The 26,188-nt window shown below is 43.5% G+C and overlaps 1 protein-coding gene across 1 annotated transcript in view; it reads left to right on the top strand.

Moving 5' to 3' along the window:
• Positions 1 to 2,927: 2,927 nt before the first annotated feature.
• The window catches only part of MAP4 (microtubule associated protein 4), a 186,590-nt gene continuing 163,329 nt past the window's right edge, over positions 2,928 to 26,188 (top strand). Inside the window, exon 1 of the mRNA XM_088028558.1 lies at positions 2,928 to 3,066. The gene's annotated coding sequence lies outside the window, so the exon portion shown is untranslated. The remainder of the gene's footprint in view (positions 3,067 to 26,188) is intronic.

Here is a 26,188-nt window from a genome sequence, read left to right on the forward strand (position 1 = left end):
AAAATGTCTTATTGTGAACCTGTAGAGCCTCAAGAATATATCCTTAGACATGAGACTGGATGTTCGCTAAGATCCTTTCCAACTCTGTTGCTGGGGTTCTATGCTTTCCACCCTGGGTACTCTGGCACTGGAGGAAGTGTTCTTTCCCATTGGAGGTGGGGAAACAGAAGGAACTGTGCTTTGAGAAACAATCTCTTAGGGCAGATCCACGTTTCCACTAGTGATTCCATATAGGTGGTGAGTGCTGTAAGAGAGAGGCATAGAAGGGGTGGAGGAGGATGTGTATGAACTGGGGAGGGTGGTGCCTAAGTTGTGTAACTGGGACTGAAGCAGGTGGGAGGGCTTGGCGGTAGCTGTGGCAGGACACAGGAAAGACAAAAGGGACTGGACCAGAAGGGCATCAGAGTTGGTAGAGAGGTTTCTTTCTTTCTTTTTTTTTTTTTAATTTTATTTATTCATTTGAGACACAGAGATACAGAAAGAAAGAGAGCATGAGTAGGGGGGAGAGGCAGAGAGAGGGAAAAGCAGGCTCCCCGCTGAGCCAGGAGCCTGATGTGGGGCTCGATCCCAGGACCCTGGAATCATGACCTGAGCTGAAGGCAGGTGCTTAACCATCTGAGCCACCCAGGTGCCCCGGTAGAGATGTTTCTTTTCTTTTTTTTTTTTCCCCGGTAGAGATGTTTCTGAGGCAGAGGGAGCATCTCGTAGGCCTGAGATGGGGGGAGGTGGGGGGATAATTGAGAGTGACTCGTGAGTGACTATCTTGGGATACATGATACATATAACATGGTGACTTTATTACCTTAAAGAAGGAATGGAAGATTCCAAGACTACTGAATTTTCCTAGCCATCTGACTTCTAAGGAGCTCAAAGCTAATTCCACTCTTGAAGCCTGGGATGGGCATTGGGGCTGGTTACTCTAGGCAGCAGGAAGAATCAGAATAACTCTTTTAGCTCCCACCCTTTTTTTAGGCTTTTTAGCTTTTTAAGCTTATTTAGCTCCCACCCTCCCAACAGTTAGGCTCCTGCTTGGACAAAAATCTGTGGGCTTTGGTATGAAGCAATGCTAATTCACTGGGACAGGAAGCCTATTTTATTCACTTTTTTCTAAGTGACCCTCACCATGCAGGCCTTCCTGATGTGCTGGTCCTCATTCAGTGTCCTTTGGATGAATGAATTCAGGCTTGCAATGGCAGTTCCCCTACTTTAGAGTCTGCGTGTGAGAGAGGGGAAAAGCTCTGAGTTTGGTCCCACAATACCTGCCTTATGAACTGGTCTGTGACTTAGATCACAGTCATTTCAGTTCTCTGTGACTGGCCTAAAGTTTTTTCCAGGGCTCCAAATTCATAGTACTATGCCTTTTCCACTTATCCTTCTAGTCTTCATTCCTTTGTATTTGTATAGGCTATAAATGCTCCTTCATAGTCATTATGAGCAGTACTCTATAAATGCTTGCTAAGTACTAGGCACCAGTCTAAGCACTTTATATATATCAACATATGTGATCCACCTAACAACCCTAATAAACTAGGTGCCACTATTACCCATTTTACAGTTGAGGAAACTGAGGTACAGAGAGATGAAGTATCTCCCACAAGCTCATGTAACTTGTAAGTAGCAGATCCCGGATGTGTACACAGGGACTCAGGGGCCAGAGTCCAGGTTTAACTACCTCACTCTGCTACTTCTAGGTCACCCTAATGGGGACGATGACAGAGGCCGGTGACTGCATTATCTCATTTTTACTAAGGCGACTGAAGCTGAACTTCTCTACGGTGACACACAAAGTAGCGGAGCTGACCTCAAACTAGGGCTTTCAACCAAGTCCAGTGTTCTTTCTGGTAAGCCGCCTGCTCTAGAGGTTGACTACATGGCCCCGAGGCCTGGTTGCCTGAGTTAAAAGCACCAACCTGCTGATTGCGGGCTTGCTGTCATTAGGTAAATTACCAAACTTCTGTGTTTGTTTCTCATCTGTAAAACGAGAATGGGAACATGAACACCAATTGTAGAGCATTGTTGTGACAGCTAAATGAGTTATTAGGTGTCACATACTTACACGAGGGCCTGGAATATAATAAGTACTCAGGCGTTAGCCATCACTTTTCCTCCTATCCAGCAGAAGTATAACGTGACCGAAAGAGTAATTTTAAGTTTTCTAGTGGCCACATTTTAAAAAGCAAACAATAACAACAACACAACAGAAAAAAACCCCATGAAACTATTTTAAATGTGCTTTAACTATATATATCTAAAACTGTAACCAACGTTGTCATCAATTATCCAGCTTATGTTCAATATAAAATTATGAATGAGATATATTTTTTGGTACTAAGTCTCGGAAATCCGATGTGTAGTCTCACCTACAGCACATTTCAACTTGGACCAGCCACGTCACTTGTGGCTGGTGGCAGCGCAGCCCTGGAGGCGCCCCACACCCGCGTTCCCGTCCTGGTCCCCCCACGGTTCCTTCCCGCGACCAGCTGGCCCGCGCTCTAGGCCCCGCCCCGCGCCCCGCCCAGATTACATCACAGAGCCCGCAGGCCCCGCGGGCGGGGAGACCCGGGGGCCCGGCCGCGTGTGCCCGACCGCGACAGCCCGGTCGCTCGCATCCTCCCCGCTCCAGGCACCCAAATTCTGAAAGGAAGCGACGTCCACCACAGAGCCGCGGTGGCGGTCAGGCTGCCTGCCGGCCGCCCGGACGCTGGCAGGCGGGAGGCGGGAGTGTGAAGCCCCCACCCGTACCTCGCCCCCAACGGCCCTCCGCTCGCGCCGCTACCACGGCGAGGTCGAGGCGGTGGGGCCGGCGCCCATTGGCCTGCCACAGCCCTCCGCCCGCCCCCTCGCCGCGCTTATTGGTCGGAGCCGCGGCGCCCGCGGGATAGGCGGTGGCGGCGCCCCTCCCTCGCGCCGGCCCTCAAGAGGGCGACGAGGAAGCGGCCGCCTCCCTGCGCCCCGCCCCACGGGCTAGCTCGGTGGCTCCGGCTCCTCCCGACTTCTCCCGGCTCCTCCCGGCTCCCGGCCCTCTCCCAGCTCCCTCCGGCTTCGGCTCCGGCGCGGCGGCGGCGGGTAGGTGCGGCGACAGGCGGGGCCCGATCGGAGGGGCGGCCTCCCCACTGTCCCGGGGGCTGCCCGAGCCGCGCCCCGCGGCCGCCCGGGACCCCGCAGGGCCCGCCAGAGGCGGGGAAGGGCGGTGGCCGCGGGCCTGCGGGACGCGGGGGCGGCCGGGCTGGGGGCCTGCGGGCGTGATCTTCCGAGGCTTCGGGGCGCTCAGTGATCCGGGGGCCCCTCGGGGCGGAGCGGGCTGAGAGGACCAGGGCTTCGGGCGTCTGAAGCGTGGGGCGGAGCGGCAAGCCTCGGGCTGAGGATGGGGTTGTGCTCGCGGAGCCCGGGTCGGCTGCGGTCTGGGGCCCTGGGTGGGGCTCGGGGGGCGTAGGAAAACTCAAAGGTCGTTCCGTGAGACTTCGGGGGATTAGTTGAGGTGGGGGTGATGTGAGCTAGAGAAAGTGCCCAGTCTGCGGTTACGGGCGGGGCTGAGGGGCGGTCTGGAGAACCGGGCCCGAGCCTGGGCTCCCGGCGCGCGTCCCCTCCGGCACTGTTGGGGGACTAGCGTGTGTCTGGCTGCGGGAGGGCGAAGCCGTCGCAGCAAGGGTGGGGATGGGAGGATTGGGTCAGGGACCGGGAGGGGACAGTTGGAAACGTTACCCACAACCGAGATTGTGATTTAGCACTTGGACCAGGTTCTCCGCTGGTGTATTGCCTGAGCTCTTTTTTGGTGGAATTACCCGGTGGGGGAACTTTGGGATTTTTTCGCTCCCACCCAGGAACGTGTAAATTAAATGCATTTGCTGCTTTGGGGAGGAGGCAGTCATTGCGTTTAGGTTTGTGTTTTAGCACCCAGACCCGGTGTGAAACGTGCTTCTCGGGAGGGTTAGTGTTACCCAGCTTTCTCCTGGAAACCCCCTTTCTCCTTTCCCTCCTCTGGTTGGGTTACACTGTTGCTCCCTAGGGCCTCTGGATTCGCTCTCCCTGGCTGCATAGCATTGCAGGGTTTCTCTCTCTCTCTCTCTCTCTCTCTCTCTCTCTCTCTCTCTCTCTCTCTCTCGTGTGTGTGTGTGTGTGTGTCTCCCGCCCGTTTCCCTGCTGCTGCGCTTTTGGCAACTGCCTCTGCTCTTTCCCAGGGATGGTTGTGGCATTGCATCAGGGGATATTTGTGCTTGTAATTTGCTCACTCAGCCCAGGAAGAGGGAGAATAGCATGCTGCAGAGATGGGAGGGGGGTGCCGTCAGCTCGGCTGGGTAGGCAGAGAAATGGGTGTGGTGAGGGAATACAGCTGCTCTAGGCCTGTAGGGTAACACTGCCCAGTCATCAGCTCAAAGAGATTCAAAGAGCAGCAGCAACAGCTATTTTTATAAATCAGTCCTGAATCCAAGCTGAGCACATGGATTTAGAGTGAACAGTTGTCATGCTCTAACTATTACCGGCTGGGTGTTTGGTAGACAACATTGGAGTTGCTAAGCGAGAACTGTACAGTGCAGCAGGTACTTTACTTGCAACTTTTAACTCTGCTCCTCTCACCTCTCTGGGAGGGGACCTCTCTTCAGGGGGTGTCTTTCCAATGCAGTGCTTTGATGGTCCAGACTACTTTTCTTTTTCTTTTTTTTTTAAGATTTTATTTATTTGACAGAGAGAGTACAAGCAGAGGGAGAGAGAGGGAGAAGCAGGCTCCCTGCTGAGCAAGGAGCCCAATGTGGGACTCGATCCCAGGACCCTGGGATCATGACCCGGGCCGAAGGCAGCCGCTTAACCGACTGAGCCACCCAGGCGTCCCGGTCCAGACTACTTTTCAAGTGAAATGTTTCTGTATCAGTGGTAGTCTTCCTCTCCAGATTGGCTTAAAAATAATAAAGCTGTCACCTTTTGAGCACTTGCCATCTTCCGGAGACTAATTGTAGGTATTTGTTTACAGATGGGGAAATTGAGACTGACAAGAATAAGGGGTCACACAGATAGTTATGTGGCAGAACTGGCATCCACATCAAGGTCTCTCTGACCCCCCCACCCCACCCCCAGTTTAGAAACGTGAAATTTTTGGTTCACACAGGAGTGACTCAAGCGCTTGAGAATTTATTCATGCAAAGTAATCTCACCAGAGACTGATTAGCCAGATACCAGTTTATTTACACCGAAAGTATAAAGTGCCATGTACACAATTGGAATTAATTATCCGCTGGTTAGGACACCTCCTTTGTTTCTGGGCAGCCAAATCAGTAATAAAAAGGCAATTGATTATAGAATGGGAACTAAGGGCCCTGGATGTTCTTAGGGGATGTTTTAATCAAGTTACTGAATCCTGGTGAGTTTCCCCTTCTTTTCCCATCATTTGAACAGATGCATTAGTGTTTGACAGTGCTGGGAAGATTCTAAGAACATTTTCCCACCCTGTCTCAGTGTTGTTGTTGTTGTTGTTGTTGTTTTTTAAGTCATCTCTTGCAATATTTGTCATCTCAGCGTATTTAACCTGTGTTAAAATTCTCAAATTTACAAGCAAGTTTACATTACATATTAAAAAGTCATTTTCCATTGTTTGCTGACATTGAAGGAAGCACCTGGATTTTCTTATGTCCAGGTGGCTTAGCTCTGTTTTTTATTTTTCTTGAGGATATGAAAACTTTTTATTAATTACACCCTCTGGCGTTCTGGGGAGAGTAGGACATGTTTCCCAGGCTTGCTCGAAGTGGATTGAGAGCTGGGAAAGGTACTGCCTTGTGGTTTTAATTTTGGTTATAGGGTGGGGGTGTTTGTGGAAGTGAGTGTTCCCTTGTGTGAAGGGGGGGCTTGTGTGATTTGAACCTCTTACCCACATCAAGATAGGTAACTTAGCTTTATTTTTTTTAAGATTATTTTAAAATTTATTTGACAGCGCAAGAGCACAAGCAGGGGGAGTGGCAAGCAGAGGGAGAAGCAGGCAGAAGCAGGCTCCCCGCTGAGCAGGGAGCCCAATGGGGGGGCGATCCCAGGACCCTGGGATCATGATCTGAGCTGAAGGCAGACACTTAACCCACCGAGCCACCCAGGCGTCCTGGTGAGTTAGCTTTAGTCAGAGAGTTCTTCCTGATTTCAGTGTCTTGTTCTCCCCTCCCCCCCATTGATCCATCCTTTGTCTCTCTCTTTTTTTTTTTTTTTTTGAAATTTTTGCTGTTGACCCTTCAAATTTAGGGCATCTTCCTCCTCCTCCTTCTCTTCCTTCTTCTCCTCCTCCTTTTTTTTTTTCTTCTTCTAAAAATTATTATTATGACTATTTTTAAGTAATCTCTACCCCCAACGTGGGGCTCAAACTCAGGACCCCTGAGATCAAGAGTTGCATGTTCCAGTCCACCAACTGAGCCAGCCAGGCCCCCCTCCCCCTTCTTTTTTGAAATACTAAGCATGGTTAGTTGATGCGTAGATTTTATTTTCCCTTAAAAAGCAAGAAAATCTGAGCAACATTTTGACCTAACGGAAGTCATCGGGTGGTTCATTTGATTTGGTAATTTGAAAAGGAAACTGAGTAAATATCCCAAATTTCACTTTGTTCTTCTAAATGGCACTTTTAGAACCAGGTTTTTGTGGACTTAACTGCTAGGAATGTGTTGGGGACAATTATGGTCAAGAAAAGGGGATAAAGCAAACTGACATATATGAGGGATCATATTCACCACCTTTTTAGAGCTCCCTGGGCTAATCTCTCGACACAGACCTAATGGGAATTGTTTTGTATGCCATTAAATTTTTGTTTAATTAATTTATTTTTGAGAGAGAGAGCGTGTGTGCGAGGTGGGGGGGAGGCAGAGGAGAGGGAGAGAGAGTGTTTTAAGCAGACTCCAAGCTGAGTGCCAAGGGATCTAGGGCTCTAGCTCACCACCCTGAGATCACGACCTGAGCCGAAACTAAGAGTCCGAGGCTTAATGGACTGCACCGTCCTGGCGCCCCTGTATGTCATTAAATTTTTGAGCATGAAAGTCAATCCAGTTTACTTTGGTGTTTGTTTATGCTGTAGAAAAGTTAATCTTCCTTAAAAAAATTTTTTTTTAGATTATTTATTTATTTGGGAGAGAGCACGTGTGTGCATGGGGGTGTACGGGAGAGAGAGAGAGAGAGAGAATCTGGTGGCTCTGTCTCAGGAACCTGAGATCACGACCTGAGCTGAAACCAAGAGTCTTTTTTTTTTTTTTAAAGATTTTATTTATTTGAGAGAGAGCGAGCATGAGAGGGGGTTGGGTCAGAGGGAGAAGCAGACTCCCCGCCGAGCAGGGAGTCCGATGCGGGACTTGATCCCGGGACTCCAGGATCATGACCTGAGCCGAAGGCAGTCGCTCAACCGACTGCGCCCCACAGGCGCCCAGAAATGTTAATCTTCTCACGTAAAACCTCTTATTGGTTTGCATGTATTTCAATTTCTTTTAAAATGTATCGCTTTTCCTCACTTTCCTTCTGACTTTACAAGAAGGCAGTTTAAAAAATATTTTATTTTGAAATAATTTTAGATTTACAGAAGATTGTAAAGATAGTACAGAATTTCCATATAATTTTTTTTAAGGTTTTATTTATTTATTTGACAGAGCGAGACATAGCAAGAGAAGGAACACAAGCGGGGCGGGGGGGCGGGGAGGGAGTGGGAGAGGGAGAAGCAGGCTCCCCGCAGAGCAGGAAGCCTGATGCAGGGCTCGATCCCAGGACCCTGGGATCATGACCCAAGTGAAGGCTTAACGACTGAGCCACCCAGGAGTCCCAGAATTTCCATATAATCTTTACCTAATTTTCCTTAATGTTAACATCTTACATAGTGATACATTTATTAAAATTAGGAAATCAATATTAGTTTAATATTATTTTAACTAAATTACAGGCTTTCCTCTCATTTCCCTAGTTCTTCCCCAGTGATACCCTTTTTCTTTTTCTTTTTTTTAAAGATTATATTTATTTATTTGACAGAGAGAGACATAGCGAGAGAGGGAACACAAGCAGGGGGAGTAGGAGAGGGAGAAGCAGGCTTCCCTGCGGAGCAGGGAGCCCGATGTGAGGCTCTATCCCAGGACCCTGGGATCACGACCTGAGCGGAAGGCAGACACTTAACGACTGAGCCACCCAGGCGCCCTGATACCCTTTTTCTATTACAGGATCTGATCCAGGATACTAACATTACATTTAGGTGTCCTGTTTCCCTAGTTTCCGACAATCTGTGACAGTTTTTTAGTCTCTGTTTGCCTTTCTCTCCTTGACACCTTTGAAGAGTAGCAGTCAAGTTATTTGTAGAATGTTCCTGAATTGGGTTTTCTGGTATTTTGTCATGATTAGCCTGAAGTGAGGCATTTTGGGGAACAGTACCATAGAGATGGTTATGTCCTTCTTGTCACGTCATACTGCATATCAGGGGGTACCTCATAGCAATGTGACTTATTACTGATGTTAACTTTGATAACTTGATTGAGGTAGTATCTGCCTGGTTTCACTAAAGTGACTGTTTTTCCATTTCCTTACTTTGTTAGAAGCTAGAAATGAGTCACCAAGTCAAGCCCATTTCTGGAGGAAGGGAATTAAGCTCTACCTCCTGAAGGGATGAGTATCAAAGAATTTGTGAGCCTGTATTAGAATCACCCACAGTAATGAATAAATATTTTGGGGAGGTTCTGTGAGGTTACACAAAGATCTAAGTTTGATCCACGAATTTTAGCATTTATCGGTGAAACTTGCCTGCAGCGGCAATTACTGTGTAGTTGTTGTGATTTTCTGTTTCCCTCATTCCTTCTACATTATTTGGAATTCTTCTGATGGGAAGATTTGTACACGACCCTCCCCCAATTTATTTACTTATTCATTTGTATCAGTATGGATTCATGTCTATTTATTTTTTCCTTTGGGTTGTAATCCAGTACAGTACTTTGTTGCTCACATTCTTCTGGCTTTGGCCATTTGGCACCTATGTTTTTTTGATATGTCCCCCTTTTCTTTTAGTGGCGCATACTTTCTGGTGCCACAAGATGCTCCAGTCTCATCTTGTATTTTCCCTGTCCCAGCCCCCGGAAGAATCAGCCGTTTTTCCAAGGAGCCTTGGTTTCTTTATTGGAGAAAAATATTTAGAAACCCAGATCTGGTTTCTAAATGAACTGGATGTACTCACTGCTACTGGGCTGTCACTGCTTTAGGTCGTCTTAGAGGGCAGACCTAAGAAGTACGTGTATCTATATTGACCCAGGTACACACATACCTATGTTTATTTCCATATCTATCAGTGTATACATATGATGTGGTCATACTGGTCTCTCGGATTCTAGTCCAGTACCACACGTTCATTCTAGCATTCTTCTCCTTGCTTATTAGTAACTTTTTTCTCTGACAGTGAGAAACTTGGCTCGTTATTTATAATAGATTTACTTAGCTGTTCAACCTCAGTGTATGTGTAAAGTAGGAAAATGCAGTTTTCATTATCATAATAAAGTAAATTTCCAAAGCATTTTGCACTTAACTAATTTAAATTATATTCCTATAATATTGATATTTTAAATTACTGTTTTTCAGCTTAAGTGGAGAGGTGATGTCATTTGCCCTTGGCCAAACAGGAAGTGAGTGATTGCAGCTGGAATTGATGACCTCTTCTCACTCCCAGTGCTAGCTTGATCCCAAGCAAAGCAGTCTCTTCATATCAAGTATCTTGACTAACAAGTCAACCTTTGTCCCTTCTTGGTGGGATTACTCTTTTTAATTAAAGAAGTTCCTGGTTTTTATTTTTATTTATTTATTTATTTTTTAAAGATTTTATTTATTTGACAGAGAGAGTACAAGCAGAGGGAGAGAGAGGGAGAAGCAGACTCCCTGCTGAGCAAGGAGCCCAATGTGGGACTCGATCCCAGGACCCTGGGATCATGACCTGGGCCGAAGGCAGCCGCTTAACCGACTGAGCCACCCAGGCGTCCCTGGTTTTTAGTTTTTAACTTTTGACAGTGTTGACAGCAAGAGTAATTCCTTTTCTGGAATTATTTTGTCCCACTTAAGTTTTTTCCAGACTAAACAGTTTTTCCCCCACCACTTCTTAGGAAATGTGCTTTCTAAACCTTTTACTATGTTGGGCATCTCCTGTGGATGTGCTACAGTTTGTCAGTTTGTCAGATACGGTCTCATCCAGATATTGTGTTAGGCCCTGGAAATGAAGGGTTTAAGGAATTCAAAATGACCACTTCCCTGGGGAGCTTACCACTTAGTTTCCACCATTGCTGCTTTACCATAATTTCTTCTTTCTTTCAATATCCACTTTTTAGTGTTGGTTGATACTTGTCTGGTAGTATGCTCCCTTCTAGGTCTTTTTCTCTAGGGCTGCTGTTAACCCAGGTCTTCATTCTCTCTCTCTCTTTTTTAAAGATATTATTTATATATTTGACAGAGACCCAGCGAGAGAGGGAACACAAGCAGGGGGAGCGGGAGACGGGGAAGCAGGCTTCCCGCTGAGGAGGGAGCCCGACGCGGGGCTCGATCCCAGGATCCCGGGATCACGACCCGAGCCGAAGGCAGACGCTTAATGACTGAGCCCCCCGGGCGTGCCCCCCAAGTCTTCATTCTTGATTGGTTGATTTTCTGATTCTATGTGTTGGACTTTTTTTATACTCCTGTTTTCTTTCTGTAAGTCCAGTTTCTGTCCGTTGTTCCAAAGGAGGCTTTTTGAATCCTGATTCTATTTTCCCGACCCTTTGTTACCCTCGCACTGTCTATAATTTTGACATGTTCTTCCTATATTTTGACTTGAGTTGATTAAGAAAATCTTCACCTAGAGAGTGCCAAGATCAGATCTGAGTAGTATGTAATTAGAGATAAAACTTAATATTTTATTTGCCCCTTATTTTTAACTTCTATTACTTTAGCATTTCCAAAGATCTTGGTTCTGATTTTCTGCTATAGTTTGTGTGCAGAATTATAATTAAAATATTTTACATCTTTTTTTTTTTAAAGATTTTATTTTTAATCTCTACACCCAACGTGGGACTCTAACTCACAACCCCAAGATCAAGAGTCACGTGCTCTCAGGGTGCCTGTGTTGCTCAGTTTTTTAAGCATCGGACTCTTGATTTTTGCTCAGGTCATGATCTCAGGGTCCTGAGATGAGCCCTGCCTTGGGCTGAGCTCAGCAGGAGTCTGCTTGAGATTCTCTCCCTGTCCCTCTGCCCCCCCCCCCCCCGAGCGTCCATGCGCTCGCTTGCTCGCTCTCAAATAAATAAATAAAATCTTTAAAAAAAAAGTTCCATGCTCTGCTGACTGAGCCAGCCAGGTGCCCCTAAAATATTTTACATCTTAAGCTCTGAAGGCACAGCTAGTTTGTTCATTCTTTTTTTTTTTAATAAAGATTTGTTAATTAATTAATTTATTATTTTGAGATTTGTTAATTTATAGAATGAAAAATTTAGGGGAAATTGAGGATAGTAGTGAGTAGGAATAGAAGTTAGAGACCCTTAAGAAAAATGTTGCTTCCTAAAGTGATTCCTGTAAGTTTTTTTTTTTTTTTTTTGTTAAACTGCTGTTTAACTGCTGTTTTTGTTAAAAAGAGTTTTTTTTTTTTAACTGTCTGAAATTCTTGATCAGATGTTCTTTTGGGTTAAACCATACTCTGTGAGGAATAGAAATACACTGGGAGGATTCAAGAGAGCCCTTATTCATCTTATAGATAGAACATATTTTCATTGAAATAGTTTATACTGGTGTATAGATGTTCCTTTGGGTGACAGGTAAGTGATTTATTTATTTTCTTTCTTTCTTTTTTTTTTTTAAGATTTTATTTATTTATTTATTTTGAGAGAGAGAATGAGAGAGAGAGAGAGAGCACGAGAGGGAAGAGGGTCAGAAGGAGAAGCAGACTCCCCACTGAGCAGGGAGCCCGATGTGGGACTCGATCCCGGGACTCCAGGATCATGACCTGAGCCGAAGGCAGTCACTTAACCAACTGAGCCACCCAGGCGCCCCTTTCTTTTTTTTTTTTTTTTTTGACAGGTAAGTGATTTCTGAGTTTAGGGAGGAGTGGGGAAGGGGAGAGCATGGGGGATAAGACAGACTTTTTTTCCCCTTGGTATCAGCTCAGGTATCAGCTTTAGAAAGCCTTTCTGATCATTTTCTTAGTCTGGTCATTTATTCCTCTTTGGTGTTTTCACGAATATGTATCTTTGGGCATATGTTATTCCATATTTAAAAAAATTTAAGGAATAATTCACATACAATAAAATTTACCATTTTAGAGTATACAAGTCATTTTGGGTTTTGGTGTATTCAGTGTTGTGTAACCATCACCACTATATAATTCCAGAACATTTGCATCATCCCCAAAAGAAATCCCAAACCCATTAGCAGTCACTCCCATCCACCCCTCTTCTCCCCCCCCGCCCCTGCCAATCTGTGGCAACCAGGAATCTAATTTCTGTTGATGGATTTGCCCATTTTGGGCATATCCTATAAATACAATCATATCATATATAGCCTTTTGTCTCTAGATTTTTTTTCATTAGCATGTTTTCAAAGTTTGTCCATGTAGTAGTATGTATCAGTACTTCATTCCTTTTTTTTTTTTTTTTTAAGATTTATTTGAGAGAGAGAGAGAGAGCGTGCACATGAGCGCTCAGGAGGGGGAGGAGCAGCGGGAGAGGGAGAGAGAGAATATCAAGCCGACTCCACTGAGCATGGAGACTGATGTGGGGCTCGATCTCACAACCCTGAGGTTATGACTTGAGCCAAAACCAAGGAGTCAGAGGCTTAACCTGACTGAGCCACCCAGGTGCCCAAGTACTTCATTCCTTTTTATGGCTGAATAATACTCCATTGTATGGGTATACCTTACTTTGTTTATTCTTTCAAAGGTGGGTTGTTTCCACTTTTTAGCTATTATGAATAATGCTGCTGTGAACATTTTTCTTTTTTTAGAGAGGGAGGGAGGGAGCAGGAGAGAGAGAGAACTCGCGCCCTCGCACTCCCTCGCAGTGGGGGGGGGGGAGGGGCAGAGGGGGAGGGAGAGAGAATCCCAAGCAGGCTCCATGCCCAGTGCAGAGCTCAATCTCATGACCCTGAGATCATGAGCCAAAATCAAGAGTCGGATGCTTAACTGACTAAGCCACTCAGGTGCCCCAGTGCTTCTGTGAACGTTTGTGTACAAGTTTTTGTGTGGACATATGTTTTTATTTCTCGGGTATATACCTAGGAGTGGATAGAATTACTGGGTCATATGGTAACTCTATGTTTAACCTTTTGAGGAACTGCCAGACTGCTTTCCATAGTGGTCACACCATTTTATGTTCCCATTAACAGAATATGAGGGTTCCAGTTTTCCTATATCCTCACAAACACTTGCTATTATATGTCTTATTTTTTAATTTGTTTTTATTATATACCATATCCATTAATGTGTCTTTACTCTGAGATAGTTTAACCTCTCCAGATTTAATCTGTCTTTAGATGAAAAGCTTGTCTCACAATGGCTATGACAGTCATATCCTTGACTTGGTACTGGCTAGGTTTGAATTTTAGTAGCTTAAAGTTGTTCAAAACATTCCTCAGTTATCATTTACTGCTTAGGCTTGAAATGAATCCTCTAGATTAGTCAGTCACTTACTCTCACTGGTCAGTTCTGTTCATTTGTCTCTCATTCCTTCCTTTGTTGTTGTTATTTTAACCTTTTGAACCCATTCACCTATTTTTCCCACCCACCACCTCTCTGCCTCTGGCATCCACCAATCTGTTATATGTTTTCAGTTCCATCCAGTGGGTGTGCAGTGATATGTCATTGTGATTTTGATTTTCCTGATGATTGATGTACTTATTGGCTATTTGTAGATCTTTTTTTTTTTTAAGATTTTATTTATTTGAGATAGAGAGCGAGAAAGAGAGACAGAGCACAGGCAGAGGGAGGAGCACAGGGAGAGGGAGAAGCAGGCTCCCCGCTAAGCGGGGAGCCCGATGTGGGGCTCGATCCCAGGACCCTGGGATCATGACCTGAGCTGAAGGCAGATGCTTAACGACTGAGCCACCCAGGCACCCCTGTAGATCTTTGAAGAAATGTGTATTAAGGTCCTTTATTCATTTTGAATTGTTTTTGTTTTTGAATTTTAAGAGTTCTTTATATTTTACAAATTCCTTATCATATATATGATTTGCAAATATTTTCTCTATTTTGTGGACTTTTTTCATTTTCTTATCCTTTGAAGCATAAAACTTTCTAATTTTGATGAAGTCCACTTTACCTGCTTTTTCCATGGTTACTTGAGTTTTAGGTCTCACATCTAAAGATCCCTTGCCTACTGCAAGAGCACAAAGATTTCTGCCTATTTTTCTTTCATGAGTTTGGTAGTTTTAGCTGTTATATTTAGGCTTTGTGTGCATTTTGAGTTATTTTTTATTTTTTATTTTTTTTTTTTAAAGATTTTATTTATTTATTTGAGAGAGAGAGAATGAGAGATAGAGAGCACGAGAGGGAAGAGGGTCAGAGGGAGGAGCAGACTCCCTGCCGAGCAGGGAGCCCGATGTGGGACTCGATCCCGGGACTCCGGGATCATGACCTGAGCCGAAGGCAGTTGCTTAACCAACTGAGCCACCCAGGCGCCCTTGAGTTATTTTTTATATATGGTGTAAGTTAGGGGTCCAAATTCCTTATTTTTTTGCATGTGGATAAGATATCCAGTTCTTGTACCATTTTTTGAAAAGACTTGTCTTTTTCCTTTGAATTGTCTTTGGCACTCATTTTTATTTTCTTTTTTAAGATTTATTTAGCATGCACAAGAGGAGGGGGAGGGGCAGAGGAGGGGGGAGAGAGAGAGAGAAGCAGACTCCCTGCTGTGTGCGGAGCCCCACACGGGGCTCAGTCCCACAACCCTGACCTCCTGACCTGAGCTGAAATTAAGAGTTAGACACTTAACTGACTGAGCCACCCAGGTGCCCTGGCACTCATTTTGAAAGTCTGTTGACCTTCGATGTAGGGGTTTATTTCTGGATTCTCAGTTCTGTCCGTTGATTTACATGTCTGTCCTTGTGCCAGTGCCATACTGTCTTGATTAGTGTAGACATTGTTGTGTGTTTTGAAATCAAGAACTGTGAGTTCTCTTTGTTCTTTTCAAGATTGTTTTGTGTATGGTGGAGCCCATGTATTTCCATATGGACTTTAGGATCAGCTTGTCAATTTCTGCATAAAAGGCAGTTGGAATTTTGACAGAGACTGCATATTTATAGATGAACTTGGAGCATATTGCCATCTTAACATTCAGTCCATGAACATGGAATGTCTTTACATTTATTTATGTCTTTAATTACTCTCAGTAATGTTTTATAATTTTCAGTGCACAAGGCTTGCACTTCTTTGATTAAATTTATGGCTAAGCACTTTTTTCTTTTTGATGCTGTTGTAAATGGAATTGTTTTCTTAATTTCGTGTTCTGATTGCTAATTGCTAGTGCATAGAAATACTACTGATTTTTTTGTGTGTTGATCTGGTGTTCTGCAACCTTGCTGAACTTGTTTATTACCTCTAATAGTTTTGTATATGTGTGAATTCCTTTGGATGTCTTTTTAAAATTTTTTATTTATTTTATTTTTAGAGAGAACAAGAGCATTGGTGGGGTGGAGGGTAAAGGGAGAGGGAGAATCTCAAGCAGACTCCCTGGTGAATATGGAGCCCAGTCTCACAATTCTGAGATCATAACCTGAGCCAAAATCAAGAATTGGATGGTCTACCAGCTGAGCCACTTAGGCGCCCCTTCCTTTGGATTTCTGCATTGGATTTACTTATATATACCTTTCTACTGTATTGAGATCCTCTTGAATAGTCTCTTGAATTCAGAGACTGTGTCTTGCATTTAATTTCTTTTTCTCTATTACCAAATGTATATTCAATTAACACTGGTATAAAACTGCCATTGTAGAGGAATTCATTGTAGCATAATGTCATAGAAAATGGCCCAGCGGAAAATGGAGTATTGTTAAGACTATTTTACCTATTATAAAATGTTTCCTGAGGTCCAGAAAAGTTAAATCCTCTTTTTTTTTTTAAAGATTTTATTTATTTATTTGACAGAGACACAGCGAGAGAGGGAACACAAGACGTGGGACTCGATCCCAGGACCCTGGGATCATGACCTGAGCCGAAGGCAGATGCTTAACGCCTGAGCCACCCAGGCGCCCTAAATCCTCTTACTTCTGTGTGTTCTTCTCTGTACACTTGCCTCTAGTTACCCTTTGTTACTGGAACTCAGAAGTAGTTTTTATTATAAACTTCAGTGCGTTGGAATAGGAACCTTAATTTGATTTTATGTATCCTCTAGGGAAACGTGTTCTGTCCTTATTCAAGAATAGTTCTTTAGGGGCGCCTGGGTGGCTCAGGCATTACGCGTCTGCCTTCGGCTCAGGTCATGATCCCAGGGTCCTGGGATCGAGTCCCACGTCAGGCTTCCTGCTCCGCGGGGAGTCTGCTTCTCCCTCTCCCACTTCCCCTGCTTGTGTTCCCTCTCTTGCTGTGTCTCTCTGTCAAATAAATAAATAAAATCTTTATTAAAAAAAAGAATAGTTCTTTGATGAATGTAGGAGTACTTATTAAGATAATGTGGCTATGTTGGTTGTTAATTTTGTGTTCACATTATTGCTTGGGTAAACTTAAGTTCACTCATTTTCATTTTCCTCCTTATCACTAAATCACAAAGAGACAGGGGAGACAAAACATTGGCTGTCAAAGAGCAGGATTTGTTTGTTACTGTTGTTTCATTAGTAGACACGAAGAAATGCTTTTAAAAAGCATCCTGTTCTTCAGAAAGGGGAAGAGTAGCAAATCGATATTATAAATATGATTTATTGAAGAATGGATTCTCAGTATAGTAGATTGGCTATATTAAAGGCAGTGGTGAATAATATATGTAAATTCTGGGGTCTCTGAATATTTCTATATTTGTTACTAAAAATTTAATGCCATCAGCAATCAAGATAACTATGTTGGCTAGGCCAAATTAGAAATTTCTGAAAGTAGCCACAAGCTGCATGATTATGTGATTGAGGAAACCAAGAGTATGTCATTGCTCCTTCTGTAATCCATTTCTCAACACCGGTAGGGAAATACAGTGGTATGAGATACACCTGTGTTACTAAGTCTATCCTATTTAATTCAACTCTAAGATGTGATCTGGTAGTGTCCTTCTATAACTTTGCCTATTTAAAGGGAAACCTTTTAGGTTATTACTTGAAGTTCATATTTCTCAAACTTCCGACAGTTACATTGCCCTATCAATTGTGAGTTTGATTGCATAATAGTAATTTTTGTATACCTCATTCTTTTTAGTAGGAAACTTAAAATTTCAGATCCATCACAGAAGTTGAGATTGGTATAATGAAATGAACCCTAAGTACTGAACACTTCTCTTTATTTATATATATATGTATGTATTTATTTTTTATATTCTATTTATTTGACGTAGAGACAGAACACAAGCAGGGGGAGTAGGAGAGGGAGAAGTAGGCTTCCAGCTGAGCAGGGAGCCTGATGCGGGGTTCGATCCCAGGCCGCTGGGATCATGGCCTGAGCTGGAGGCAGATGCTTTAACTGTCTGAGCCACCCAGATGCCCCTTTATTTTTATTTTTTGAGAGAGAGCACGCACGTGAGCAGGGTGGGAAGGGGGGCAGAAGGAGAGAAAGAATCTTAAGCAGGCTCTACGTGCACCATGGAACCCGATGCAGGGCTTGATCTCATGGCCCTGAGATCATGACCTGAGTCTAAATCAAGAGTCACATGCGGAACTGACTGAGCCACCCCAAGAACACTTGTCTTTAGTAATTATCAACCTATGACCAATTTTGATTGATCTATATCCCCACTTACTCCCCAACCCTTCTATACTGGATTATTCTGAAGCAGATCCAAGACACTGTATCATCTATAAATATTGTGAGATGTGTCTGAAAAGATAGTACTTGTGTTTTGTTTTGTTTTGTTTTTTAAAGATTTTATTTATTTATTTGACAGAGACACGGCGAGAGAGCAAACAGGGGGAGTGGGAGAGGGAGAAGCAGGCTTCCCGCTGAGCGGGGAGCCCGATGTGGGGCTCCATCCCAGGACCCTGGGCCCATGACCTGAGCTGAAGGCAAACACTTAATGACTGAGCCACCCAGGCGCCCCGTAGTACTTGTGTTTTAAGCATAATCACAGTCACTGGAGAGCCTTTAAATATGATAAAAATAGCCAGTTAATATTCAAATTTTCCTTTCTGTTCCATAGATGTTTTTTATAGCTGGCCATTTCAAGTAGGATGCAGACGAAGTTTTCGTCAGGTCTCTTCCATCTCCTCTTTTTTTTTTTTTTTTTAAGATTTTATTTATTTATTTGACAGGGAGAGAGAAAGAGCACAAGCAGGGGGAGCATCAGGGAGAAGGAGAAGCAGGCTCCTAGTGAGCGAGGAGCCCTATGTGGGGTGCGATCCCAGAATCATGACCTGAACCGAAGGCAGATGCTTAACTGACTGAGCCACCCAGGTGTCCCTCCTTTTCTTTCTTTTTTTTTTAAAGATTTTATTTATTTGAGAGAGAGTAGAGCAAGCGAGAGAGAGCGCTCTCTCTCTCTCTCTCTCTCTACTCTCTCTCTCTCTCTCCTGCTCAGCAGGGAGCTGCTTGTGCTCAGCAGGGAGCCCAATGTGGGGCTCTGTCCCAGGACCTTAAGATCAAGACCCAAGCCGAAGGCAGACTCTTAACTGATTGAGCCACCCAGGCACCCCTCTTCAGTCTCCTTTAACAGGTTCTCCATATCTCTTTTCTTCTTTACAGTTTTTATATTGAAAAAAACTGAGTCATTTGTCCTGTAGAACTTTTCATTTGCTGAATTTTACTGCTTGCATCTTGGTGATGGTATTTAACATGTTTCTCAGTTGCCTGTGTATTTCTTGTAAACTTTAAGTAAATCTCCAAGATATCTGATTTTTTTGGCAGGATGCCTGCCTCATTCTTAATTTCCATAGTAAGAAAATTATTAAATGTGATGGAGTTCATAAGAGAATGTCATTTAGGCTTGTGAGTAATGAGATATAGAACTGCTTTATAGAACTGACAACAACATATTACAACATTTTGGTTCTGAAGGAGACTGGGTTCTACCAGTTTCAGGCTTTTCTTAGCAAGATAAACATGAACACTGTTGAACCCTCCTATTTAGCAGTTTGTAGTACTCACATTGGGGATGGGGGGAACAGATGAACCAGTTCAGCTTGTCAGAGAATGCTGATCTGTATAGAAGCGATCCCTAGACATACTAAAAGTCTGAAAAAAGTGATAGTGAACATGAGATTAGAAGTCCTTAATGTGTGGGGTGCCTGGGTGGCTCAGTCGGTTAAGCGGCTGCCTTCGGCTCAGGTCATGATCCCAGGGTCCTGGGATTGAGCCCCGCATCGGGCTCCCTGCTCGGCAGAGAGCCTGCTTCTCCCTCTTCCTCTGTCTGCTGCTCTGCCTACTTGTGCTCTCTTTCTATCTCTGTTACATAAATAAAAATCTTAAAAAAAAAAAAGTCCATGTGTTTTCTTAAAAACCACACGTGTCTTTTTTGAAATAATCTTTTTTTTTTAAAGATTTTATTTATTCATTTGAGACACACAGAAACAGAGAGAGAGAGAGAGAGCATGAGCAGGGTGAGAGGGAGAGGGAGAAGCGGGCTCCCCACCAAGCCAGGAGCCCGACGTGGGGCTCGATCCCAGGACCCTGGGTTCATGACCTGAGCCGAAGGCAGTTGCTTAACCATCTGAGCCACCCAGGCGCCCCGAAATAATCTTTTATTGTTACTTGTTCCGTGAGGAAAATGGGAAATTTGGAAAATAGAGAAAATTATCAAGGCAAAAGTAATCATTTGAAAACTGTCTCCCAGAGATGACCACTTTAACAATTGGGCATATAGCCTTTACAGTCTTTTTCTTCTAGGTGTACACATTTTTTACTTAGATGTTCCTGCTAATAATTATCTCTTGTTTTAAAAACTTAAGATCGCATGATTTTCTGTGTTATTAAAAGCTATTTAATCTTTTTTTTAGAAGATTTCTAGAGAGAGAGAGCATGTGAGCGAGCAGGCGCTGGGGGGAGGGGCAGTGAGGGGGAGGGAGAATCCCAAGTAGATACCCCGCTGAGCGCAGAGTCAAATGCAGGGTTTTTTTGTTTTTGTTTTTGTTTTTTAAGATTTTATTTATTTATCTGACAGAGACACAGCGAGAGAGGGAACATAAGCAGGGGGAGTGGGAGAGGGAGAAGCAGGCTCCCTGCAGAGCAGGAAGCCTGACGTGGGGCTCGATCCCAGGATCCTGGGATCATGACCTGAGCTGAAGGCAGACGCTCAACCGGCTGAGCCACCCAGGCGCCCCCAAATGCAGGGTTCTGTCTCATGACCCTGAGACCATGACCTGAGCCGAAATCGAGAGTCTGACTCTTAACTGACTGAGCCACCCAGACGCCCCAAAAGCTGTTTTATCTTTAATGACTGCATAATGTTGCATCATATGGGTAGGTTTTGATTTACTTAGTTTTCCCTTGTTATTGTACATCTTGGGTTATTTTTATGCATAAGAATCTGTTTATATTTCAGATTTTTATTATGGTAGTCTTTTTAAAAAACATATTGAGATATACTTTACACAATGAAAAATTCACACTTCTATTGGTTTTAAGTATTATTTGCTAAGTTATTCCATCATCACTGCTATCTAATTAAAAAAAAGATTTATTTATTTTGGGGGGGCAAAGGAGTAGAAGGAGAGGGAGAAACTCAAGCCGACTCTGTGCTGAGCGTGGAACCTGACACGGGGCTCTATCTCACAACCCTTAGATCACGACCAGAGCCAAAACCAAGAGTCCCAACCCTTAACTGCGCCCCCCAGGTACACCAGGATGGACTTTAGAGTATTCTTTTTACTGTGTTCAGTTTATTTTTTTTTAATATTTTATTTATTTATTTGAGAGAGAGAATGAGATAGAGAGAGAGAGCATGAGACGGGGGAGGGTCAGAGGGAGAAGCAGACTCCCCGCCGAGCAGGGAGCCCGATGTGGGACTCGATCCTGGGACTCCAGGATCATGACCTGAGCCGAAGGCAGTCGCTTAACCAACTGAGCCACCCAGGCGCCCCTGTGTTCAGTTTAATACCACAGATACTTATATGTCTTCTAGATGTATAGCAGAAAAATTCTGCAGATGATTTTTATTTTTTATTTATTTTATTTTATTTATTTATTTTTTTAAAGATTTTATTTATTTGAGAGAGAGAGAATGAGAGAGAGAGAGCACGAGAGGGAAGAGGGTCAGAGGGAGAAGCAGACTTCCCGCTGAGCAGGGAGCCCGATGCGGGACTCGATCCCGGGACTCCAGGATCATGACCTGAGCCAAAGGCAGTCGCTTAACCAACTGAGCCACCCAGGCACCCGCTGCAGATGATTTTTAAAAAGTAGGTTGTAAAATAGAAGAGGACACGCACTGACTATTTTAATAATGGTGTCATGAAATAGACTGTAAATGCTCTACAAATTGATTATGCCTTACGTAGGTTAAAGGTGCTTTGTTGGGTTGACTCCTAACCAAGGATTCAGGTCCTTTTCATTAATTTTTAATTAGCAGAGCTGGATAGTTATCATTTATTATTATTTAAGATTTTATTTATTTGAGAGAGAGCATGAGTTGGGGTGGGGTGGGGGGTGAGGAGGAGCAGGTGGAGAGGGGAAGCAGACTCTCCACTGAGCAGGGAGCCTGACACAGGGCACCATCCCGGGACTTTGGGATCATGACCTAAGCCGAAGGCAGATGCTTAACCGACTGAGCTACCTAGGCGCACCTTAACTATTCTTTAAAACGGTTCTTCACATGCTTCTTTGTTGACTTTGAGAGTAATGGGGAGACGCTTCAGTCAGAAGCGTGAAGATCATAGATTCTTAGGATTAAAAATAAAAGGACTCTTAAAGGGGAACATAATACTTGTACTTTCAGTATTGTGTTTAGTTTTCAAAGCTGCATTTTCAGAGACATGAATAATCTAGAGCCTATCCAGAGGAAAACAGTCTAGCTTGTGATGAAAGTAGAAATTAGGGATGCCTGGGTGGCTCAGTCGGTTAAGCTTCTGCCTTCGGCTTAGGTCATGATCTCAGGGTCCTGAGATCGAGTCCTGCATCGGGCTCCCTGCTCAGTGGGAGCCTGCTTCTCCCTCTGCCTTCTGCTCCACCTTCTTGTGCTCTCTCTCTGACAAATAAATAAAATCTTAAAAAAAAAAGATTTAAAAAAAAGAAAGTAGAAATTAGATGACTTGAGGCACTAATTAAGGAATTAAATATGTTTCACTTGGAGAAGCAATAGGTGGGGGCAACTTTTATCAACTACATCAAGATTTGGCAAGTGGAAGAGGGATTAGTTTTAATATTTTGTTGCTTTGGCAGAACTAGTATCATGAGGTAGAAGTTAAAGAGAAAGATGGAATGGAATTTCCTTAGATGATAGTGAGTTTCCTATTCATGTTAAAGCAGAGCCTGAGCGGTGTTATAGGGATACTGAGAAGGTGGTTAGGTTGAGTGATCCTCAAGATTTTGATAAGTAAGGGGCGCCTGGTTGGCTCAGTTGGTTAAGCGACTGCCTTCGGCTCAGGTCATGATCCTGGAGTCCCGGGATCGAGTCCCACATCGGGCTCCCTGCTCAGCAGGGAGTCTGCTTCTCCCTCTGACCCTCTTCCCTCTCGTGCTCTCTATCTCTCATTCTCTCTCTCTCAAATAAATAAAAAAAATCTTTAAAAAAAAGATTTTGATAAGTAAGTTGTTCTTGGTTTTATTGGGTACAGATCCCTTTAAGAATTTGACCCATGGGGATGCCTGGCTGGCTCAGAGGATAGAACATGTGACTCTTGATCTTGGGGTTGTGAGTTGGAATCCCCATGTTGGGTATAGCGATTACTTTAAAAAAAAAGAAAAAGTAAAGAAAGAAAGAATCTAACTGACAGCAAAGACCCTGTCCCTAGAAAAAACTTCTAAGTTTGTGTATGTGTATTTTGCTTTCATCCTTGAAAAACACTTTCTCTGGGTATAGAATTTTATGTTTTCTTTTCTTTCAGAATATTGAATTTATCATTCCATTATCTTCTGGCTTACATTGTTGCTATTGAGCAGTTAGCCTTGGTGTTCATTTCTGTCAAGTATTCTGTAGCATTACTAGTTGTTGATTATCCCAAACTATGTTTACAATTTGAGGGTCCTTAGTTTATCCAGATCAGGAGAACCTTGGGTGCCAATGCACAGGAGGGGTATTCCATGGCCATAATTTCTCAGGAATTTTTTGTTCTTTTGCCACTAAGGCAGGTTTTTTTTATCATCTCCCGTGGTTGTGGGAAATTTGGGCTTTGGTTTAGATCTGGTTCACCTTGAGAGGTTTATATAATGGGGTGTCTCCTTATAAGAAAGACAACCTTGGGAGGGTGCTGATTTCTGTCCTGCTTGCCCTGTGTGGCCCTTGAACTGAAGGTCTAGATTAGGGTTTCTCAGATTTTAGTGTACATATAAATCACAGGATCTTGTTATAATGGAGGTTCTGAAGGTTCAGAGTGTGTTAGTTAGTTTTCAGCTCATTTGGGTAAATACCAAAGAGCACACTTGCTGGATTGGATGATAATAGTAGGTTTAGTTTTGTAAGAAGCTGCCAAACTGTCTTCCAAAGTGGCTGTGCCGTTTAGCATTCCGACCAGCACTGAATGAGAATTCCTGGTGTGTCACATCCTTGTCTGCATTTGGTGTTGTCAGTGTTCTGGATTTTGGCCATTCTGATAGATGAGTAGTGGCATCTCATTTTAATTTGCAGTTCTCTAATAACATGTGATATGGAGCATCTTTTCATACTCTTATTTGCCACTATATATCTGGTGAGTTGTTTTTGTTCACATCTTTTGCCAGGCTCCTTTTTTCTTAAGATTTTATTTATTTACTTGAGAGAGAGAGATAGAGAGCATGACCAGGGGGAGGGGCAGAGAGAGAGCAAGAGGGAGAAGCAGACTCCCCACTGAGCAGGGAGCCTTATGCGGGGCTTGATCCCAGGACCTGAGTGGAAGGCAGATGCTTAACCGACTGAGCCACCCAGGCGCCCCTGGTCTCCTTTTCTTACTGTTGACTTTCAAGAGTTCTTTGTACATTTTGGATACCAGTCCTTTATCAGATATGTGTTTTGCAGATATTTTTTCCCAGCCCGTGGCTTGTCTTTTCATTCCCTTACAAGTATATTTTGCAAATCAGGAGTTTTAATTTTAATAAAGTCCAACTTACAAATTTTTTTTCCATGTATCATGATTTTGGTGTCTTCCTTAAGAAGTCATCATCAAACTCAAGGTCACCTACCTTTTCTCCTAAGTTATCTTTTAGGAGTATTACCAATTTTGTGTTTTACATTTAGTTCTGTGGATCTTATGATCCATTATTCTTTTAATCTTCCATAGTTTTGTTGGTTCTCTAGGTTTTATTCTGTAGCAGTTTTATCATTCATGAGCACAAATGATAAAGACTTTTTAGTAGGCAAGAAAGGTCAGCATAATACGTTGCCTTCTGTTATAGAGTGGTCCAAAGGAAATGTATTAGTAAACATATGACTGATCCAGGTATACTTTTTGGTGATGGAACTATTTATTGTTTGCAGAATTCGGCTGCAGACTGACAGTTCCTGAACCTATGTATATTAAAAGCTATCTGATTGAGATTTTTTTTTTTGAAGATTTTTATTTTTAAGTAATCTCTGCACCCAATGTGGAGCTTGAACTTATAAACCCTCCTCTAACTGAGGGGTTGCATGCTCCTCTAACTGAGCCAGCTGGGCATCCCTTCATGGTTGGGATTTTAAAGGCCAGAGGTTTAAGAGAAGAGTAGTTTGATTTTGAAGTTATTAATACTTCATATGTCCATAGACTTTATGGACCATAAAGGATCAAAATAAGGATGGCTTGGGCGCCTGGATGGCTCAGTTGGTTAAGCGACTGCCTTCGGCTCAGGTCATGATCCTGGAGTCCCAGGATCGAGTCCCGCATGGGCTCCCTGCTCAGCGGGGAGTCTGCTTCTCCCTCTGACCCTCCCCCCTCTTGTGCTCTATCTCATTCTCTCTCTCAAATAAATGAAATCTTAAGAAAAAAGGATGGCTTGCTATTATACTAATGTTGATATCCTGTGGGGTTTTTATCATTACCAAGTTAGTTCATGTAGTTTTGGCTCATAGCTCTGTACTTTCACTTTTATTATTTAGTCATGAAGTCTGTTGATTGGCTGTTAAGTCAACTTTAACTTCCATTACTAATCATGAGGGCTGCTTAAAGTAATATAGCACCTAGATTTTAAGATCAGGTTCCATGCCGGGGAACTTAAGTCAGAAAAGACAGCTGTTGGTTGGTTTTAAACAAAGTGAATAAACAACAACAACAAAGTTAACACAGGTCCCTGTAAACGTTTTTTTCTTTTTTTTAAAGATTTTATTTTATTTTATTTTAAAGATTTATTTATTTATTAGAGCAGGGTGAGGGGCAGAGGGAGAGGGAGAGAATCTCGAGCAGACTCCCTGCTGAGTGGGAGCCCGACTTGGGGCTCGATCTCAGGACCCTGAGATCATGACCTGAGCCAAAGTCAAGATCTGGATGCTCAGCCAAATGAACCACCCAGGCACCCCTAAAGATTTTATTTTATTTATTTTTTTAAAAAGATTTGATTTATTTGACAGAGAGTGAGAGGGAACACAAGCAGGGAGAGTGGGAGAGGGAGAAGCAGGCTTCCCTCCGAGCAGGGAGCCCGATGCGGGGCTCGATCCCAGGACCCTGGGATCATGACCTGGCCGAAGGCAGATGCTTAATGACTGAACCACCCAGGTGCCCCTAGATTTTATTTTTTTAAGTAATCTCTACACCGAGTGTGGGAATTGAACCCACAACCCAAGATCAAGAGTTGTATGCTCTACTGACTGAGCCAGCAGGTGCTCCCATTTTTTTCTCTTTAATGAATTATGTAGGTCTTTCTGGTAAAATAAGAGACTGTCTTGTTATTAAATGAGAGTCTTGTCAGATAAAAGGGATTGTATGGTGGAGATGGTAACCAATTGTGACAGTTAATCATTAAAAAAATTTTTTTTAAGATTTTATTTATTTGACAGAGAGAGAGAACAAGCAGGCAGAGTGGCAGGGAGAGGGAGTAGACTCC

This window comes from Eumetopias jubatus, unplaced genomic scaffold (assembly GCF_037043125.1).
Source record: "Eumetopias jubatus isolate StellerSeaLion01/CBP00866 unplaced genomic scaffold, mEumJub1_p1.0 scaffold_1, whole genome shotgun sequence".
NCBI lineage: Eukaryota > Metazoa > Chordata > Mammalia > Carnivora > Otariidae > Eumetopias > Eumetopias jubatus.